This window comes from Macrotis lagotis, chromosome 1 (genome assembly GCF_037893015.1).
Source record: "Macrotis lagotis isolate mMagLag1 chromosome 1, bilby.v1.9.chrom.fasta, whole genome shotgun sequence".
NCBI classification, from domain to species: domain Eukaryota; kingdom Metazoa; phylum Chordata; class Mammalia; order Peramelemorphia; family Peramelidae; genus Macrotis; species Macrotis lagotis.
In genome coordinates this window covers 62,208,069-62,214,640 of record NC_133658.1, presented here as the reverse complement: position 1 = coordinate 62,214,640, position 6,572 = coordinate 62,208,069, and positions in this window count along the sequence as shown.

Genomic DNA, 6,572 nt, shown 5'->3' with positions numbered 1-6,572 from the left:
GCTAAAAATGTTATGATCCAGCACCAAGATACCTGGAGACCTCCTCATGTCACCATGTTGACATGTCAGTGTCAGCCTGTCTAAAATTGTGATCAGCTAGTTCTGTACCAACCTCCTTCATTGACAGTCTTTGAACCCAGGCCTCACCTCATTCTCAGTTCAGTGCTCCTTCCACTATATCCAAAGGATAGAACTTGCTTTACCTCTCAAGCAAGGAATCCCAGTGCTCTGAAGTCATGGTTTCAATTGAGTAGAAGGACTGTGCAAAAGAGACCCTACCCTGAGTGCTGATTTTGTTTCAAAGAGTGAAGAGAATGCAGAACTTTGGCATCAAGAGAAACCCTGTATTTGAATCCTGCCTTCCTATTCCCTTATTTACAAAACAGGGACAATATACTTGCATTTTCTCTACTTCAGAGAACTGTTGTGAGGAGCAAATTCAATAATGGATGTAAAGTATCCTATAAACTTTGAAGAGCTATTACAACAGCTATTAAACCAGCCCAGGATGTTGTTGCAATTACTGACCAGAACTCCTTTTCCATCCGGGGTGGGTCCTCCCTGAGCTACTCACAAAGCCCCTGGGGAGTCTTATCTTGGATGGAAGCGGGGGAGTCTCCTCACTCAGATGCTGTTGGTTTCAAAACTCCAGTGACCTACTTTTCCTACCCAACGTTGCTTCCTAAATCCCTGAGATGGCTCTTCTCCAGCTTTTCCCTATTGCAGAGGATAAACTGGAGAGGGGCCTAATTTGCTCTCAACTGCTTTCTGGCCAGGAGATTAAGTGCTTTGTGGCATTATCCCTTTCCTTCCCGGGGACAAAGCTGGGTCCAGGAATAAAGAGAAGGGGTGGAAGAGAGGACCAGAAATTGCTCCCTTTCCTTGGAGACTCAGCCTTGGCAGCTGTCTCCCTCATCCTCTGGCGCCTTCAGAGTATCAGCAAGGCATTAGAAGAATGAAGAGTGATCAGGGAGGCAGCTTCCCATTAAAGGAGGAGCTAAACTCTGGTAGTGAGTGTAATTACCTCTTTTGGATCCCCAGCATTTTAGCCAGAGTTGGGAGGCTATCATGTGAAGTGTCTTTAAAGAAAGGCATACTTTGTATATTATTGTTATATTGTATGTATGTATTATAGATCCCTCCCTCTAATAATAACAAAATGATTGACATTTCTATAGTGTCATTTGATTCTTGCAATACTTTATATATACAATCTCATTTGATTTGATCTTTATCTCTCTCCTCCCTCCCCACCCCTGCCCTAAATCCTTAGCTGTGCCTGGGGAGGGAGAGAAAAGCAAGCTTTCCATTTATGATATTAACTGAGGGCAGTAGAATGACATATTAGAAAAAGGAAGTACATCAATTTAAACCCTTACTCACTACTTGTGAGACCTTGGGGTTGGTACAAAGTCTTCTCTAGACCTCAGCCTTTTCATCTATAAAAAGAGAAATAAAGTTGTTGAACAGGTTCCTTCCACCCTACCTGGAATGTTCTGTCCCCTCACCTTCTCAAGGCAAGATTCAGCTCAAATCCCATAGGATGGCTTTCCTTGGGTCCTACAACTTGACACTTTGCCCCCTTTTAGATTACCTTCATCTAGTCCATTTGTCTTGGGTGTACCTGTGATTTTCAAATTAGTTTCCATTAGAATTAGAGGGCTCAGGCTTTTTTTTTTGTAGTTATTTGAGTGTCTAGAACTTAGCAGAGTCTCTGACATATTTTGGTCGTTGTTTTTGTCAGTCATTTCTTACTCTTTGTAACCCTATTTGGGTTTTCTTGGCAAAGATATTGGAATGGTTTGTAATTTTCTTCTCTAGTTCATTTTACTGATGAGGGAACTGAGGCAAATAAGGTTAAGTGACTTGCCTAGAGTCATACAGCTTCCTGATTCCAAGCCCAGAGCTCTATCTATCCACTGTGCCAACTAGCTTCCCCATCTGTCACATAATAAATAAATTCTTGTTAACTTGGTTGACTGATATCACCTATCAGAGAGGCCTATAAGGAAAGTACTTTAGAAAACACACAAAACTGTTTTGGTGCTTTACACTATGGAAATGGGAGCTGCGCTACTAGCCTTTCTATGTTTTGGAGAGTTCAGGAACTCACTAACACCAGGGAAAAGTTTTAGTCAGGGATTTGCTGACCACAATCAATATCATAAAAGGCTTTATCCTGGAAGGTTCCACTGAAAAAAATGAGACCCAACTCTCTTCTGGTTGTTTGATGGGGCAATCTAGCTTGATTACTAACTCCTCACTTGGTAGGCAAGGGCTCTAAAGGATCGTGCTAATTGTGCTGTAATCAGTGTCCTAAAATCCACAAGACTAAATATTTCAGATGTCAGAGCCCTTGCCCTAGAGGGTTCTTAATCTGGGCTCTTTGAAATTTTTTAAAAATATATTTTGATAGTTGCATTTCAACATAATTAGGTTCCTTTGTAAACTTATATATTTTATACATTTTAAAAGGATTAAGCTGAGAAGTGGTCCATGGACTTTACCAGTGATTGCCAAATTGTCCATGATACAAAGAAAAGGTTAAGAACTCTACTGTGCAATTTTGGGCTGTCTGCAAAGGAGAGTGCCATCTGTATCCAGATAAGGAGCTGTGGAGTTTGAACAAAGTTCAAGGACTATTCCCTTTAATTAAAAAAAAAAACAGAAATCTTATTGTCTGATCTTGTTACCTCTTAGACTTTTTGTCTCTTCTCTAAGGATATGATTTCTCTCTCATCACACCCAATTTGGATCAAGGTACAACATAGAAACAAAGTAAAGACTGACAGATTGCTTTCTGTGGGTAGGGGGAAGTAATATTGGGGGAAAATTGTAAAACACAAATAATATCTTTAATAAAAATAAATTAAAAAAAGAACTCTACTCTGCATTAAAGGTCACATAATCCAATAGAAGGCAAATAATTGAAGTCCAGAATAGTGGAGAAACTTGCCCAAAGTGATAAAGTTAGTCAGTGCCACTATTCCCCAAAGGAACTTCCTTCTCATGGGTTGGGGTTTGTTTGAGGTTTTGCAAGGCATTAGGGTTAAGTGACTTGTCCAAGGTCACACAGCTAGGTAATTATGTCTGAAGCTGGATTTGAACTCAGACAGTCCTCCTGACTCCAGGGCCAGTGCTCTATCCACTGCTCCACCTAGCTGCCCTTCTTCTCATGGTTTTAAGGAGAATCAAGTCTTCTGGAATCATCAGCTAAACTCAACAAATGTTCCTGGTTAATGATGATGATGTTCTTTGTTTTCCAAGAAGACAATGACAGAAAACTTTGACATCAGAGAGATGATGACATGACAAGCAGGTGATATAATTTGGTAGGGGTTGCTATGTTAAGTCACCAGCCTCACTTTTTGAGTCTAGTGGTCAGATCTGAATCAGGATGACTTGAGAGAGATGGCCCTGAATGAGGCAATCAGGGTTAAGTGACTTGCCCAAGATCACACAGCAAGTAAATGTCAAGTGTCTGAAGGTCAAATTCAAACTCCTATCCTCCTGATTCCCAGGCCAGTGCTCTTATCCATTACACCACAAGAGGAAAGTTTTTAAGGAGGGATAAATACACTGAGCAGTTTTTGGCTTCTCCTTGATCATTCCATTAGAGTAACACAGGTTCTCTTTGGTGTCTCTAAAAGCCAAATTGGCCTTGTTGTTGCTAAAGTGGAGATTTTAAACTCTCATCACCATTCAACTAAAGTTATCAAGGATCACTTAATTGCTAAATCAAATGGCTTTGTTTTCAAACATTTTATCTTTCTTGACCTTGTGGTTAACTAAATCTCTGCCTTCTTCTTTAGTGTTCTTTTCTGGAACATTATTCAAATCACATCTCCTAATTGTAGGTATTCCTAGAGTTTGAATTTTGAGATCTTTTATCTCTACTTTCTCACTTGATGGCTTCATCAGTTCTTATGGATTTAATTATCTCCATGTAGACTGACTACCAAATCAATTATTCAGGGTTTCCCAAAAATATTAGAGCAGTTTTAAATTTACTTTTAGTAAGCTTAAAACTGGATTTTTTTTTGGGTGGGGCTATCCTGTGTATCCAATCCTATTCTTTCCCTCCTAATCTTCAGTCCCCAAAATCACTTCTTAATTATTGAACATTTCCAAAAGAATGTCCATGGACACCTTAAACTTACCATGGCAATGATGGTCTACCTAGAGAATCCCAAGAAATCATCCAAAAAACTACTGGAAACAATTAGCAATTTTAGCAAAGTTTCAGATTATAAAATAAACCCTCATAAATCCTCAACTTTTCTATATATGTCTAGCAAGATACAGCAGAAAGAGCTAGAAAGAGAAATCCCATTCAAAGTAACCTCAGACAATATAAAATACTTGGGAGTCTATTTGCCAAGACAGACTCAGAATCTTTTTGAAAACAATTATAAAACACATCTCACACAAATTAAATCAGATTTAAATAACTGGGCAAATATCAACTGCTCATGGATAGGTAGAGCTAATATAATAAAAATGACAATTCTACCAAAATTAAACTATGTTTAGTGCGCTACCAATCAAAATTCCAAAAAATTACTTCAATGAATTAGAAAAAATTGTAAGTAAATTCATATGGAGAAATAAAAAGTCAAGAATTGCCAGGAGCTTAATGAAAAAAGGTGCAAAAGAAGGTGGCTTAGCCCTACCTGATCTAAAATTATATTATAAAGCATCAGTCATCAAAACTGTTTGGTATTAGCTAAGAAACAGAGTGGTGGACCAGTGGAATAGACTAGGAGTAAAAGCAGGAGATGATTATAGTAATCTGCTGTTTGATAAACCCAAAGAGTCCAGCCACTGGGATAAAAACTCCCTCTTTGATAAGAACTTCTGGGATAATTGGAAGTTAGTATGGAAGAAACTTAGAATATTAGACCAACACCTCACACCCTTTACCAAGATAAGATCCAAATGGTTACAGGACTTAGACATAAAAAACAATACTATAAGCAAATTAGAAGATCAAGGACTAGCTTACCTGTCAGATCTATGGAAAGGGGGGAGAACATCACCAAAAACCAATTAGATGATTTTGATTACATTAAATTAAAAAGCTTTTGCACAGATAAAACCACTGTAACCAAGATCAAAAGAAATGTAGTAAATTGGGAAACAATCTTAACAACCAGTATTTCTGACAAAGGACTCATTTCTAAAATATACAGAGAACTGAGTCATATTTTTAAAACAAAAAGGAATTCCACAATTGACAAATGGTCAAAGGATGTGCAAAGGCAATTTACAGATGAGGAGATCAAAGCAATTCATAGCCATATGAAAAAATGCTCTAAATCATTAATTATTAGAGAAATGCAAATTAAAGCTTCTCTGAGGTACCACCTCACACCTCTCAGATTGGCCAATATGACCAGAAAGGATAATGATCATTGTGGGAAATCTGGGACACTATTACACTGTTGGTGGAGCTGTGAACTCATCCGACCCTTCTGGAGAGCTATTTGGAACTATGCCCAAAGGGCAACAAAAATGTGCATACCCTTTGATCCAGCAATACTACTATTGGGTCTATATCCTGAAGAGATGAAGGAAAAAGGTAAAAACATTACTTGTGGGTGGCTAGGTGGCACTGTGGATAAAGCACCAGCCCTGGAGTCAGGAGCACCTGGGTTCAAATCTAGTCTCACACACTTAATAATTACCTAGCTGTGTGGCCTTGGGCAAGCCACTTAACCGCATTTCCCTTGCAAAAAAACACTAAAAAAAATTACTTGTACAAAAATATTTATAGTAGCCCTGTTTGTGGTGGCAAAGAATTGGAAATCAAGTAAATGTCCTTCAATTGGGGAATGGCTTAGCAAACTGTGGTGTATGTATGTCATGGAATACTATTGTTCTATGAGAAACCAGGAGGGATGGGATTTCAGGGAAGCCCGGAGGGATTTGCATGAACTGATGCTGAGTGAGATGAGCAGAACCAGAAAAACCCTATATATCCTAACAGCAACATGGGGGTGATGATCAAACTTGAAGGACTTGCTCATTCCATCAGTGCAACAATTGGGAGCAATTTGGGGCTGTCTGCAAAGGAGAGTGCCATCTGTATCCAGTTAAGGAGCTGTGGAGTTTGAACAAAGTTCAAGTACTATTCCCTTTAATTTAGAAAAAAAACAGATATCTTATTGTCTGATCGTTTTTACCTCTTAGAATTCTTGTCTCTTCTCTAAGGATATGATTTCTCTCTCATCACATCCAATTTGGACCAAAGTATAACATGGAAACAAAGTAAAGACTGACAGATTGCTTTCTGTGGGGGGGGAGTAAGATTGGGGGGAAAATTGTAAAACTCAAATAATATCTTTAATAAAAATTAATAAAAAAAAAGAAAAAAGGAAAAAAGCTCATTGGAATAACAGACAAGTTTGGTTTTGGAGTTCAAAATGAAGTAGGATAGAAACTAATAGAGTTTTGTCAAGATAACTCTCTGGAAAAAACTTTTTTTGCCACAATTGAAAATATTTTGTTTTCTTCTTTAATATTTTATTTTTTTCTCAATTACATATTATGGATACTTTAGCATTCATTTT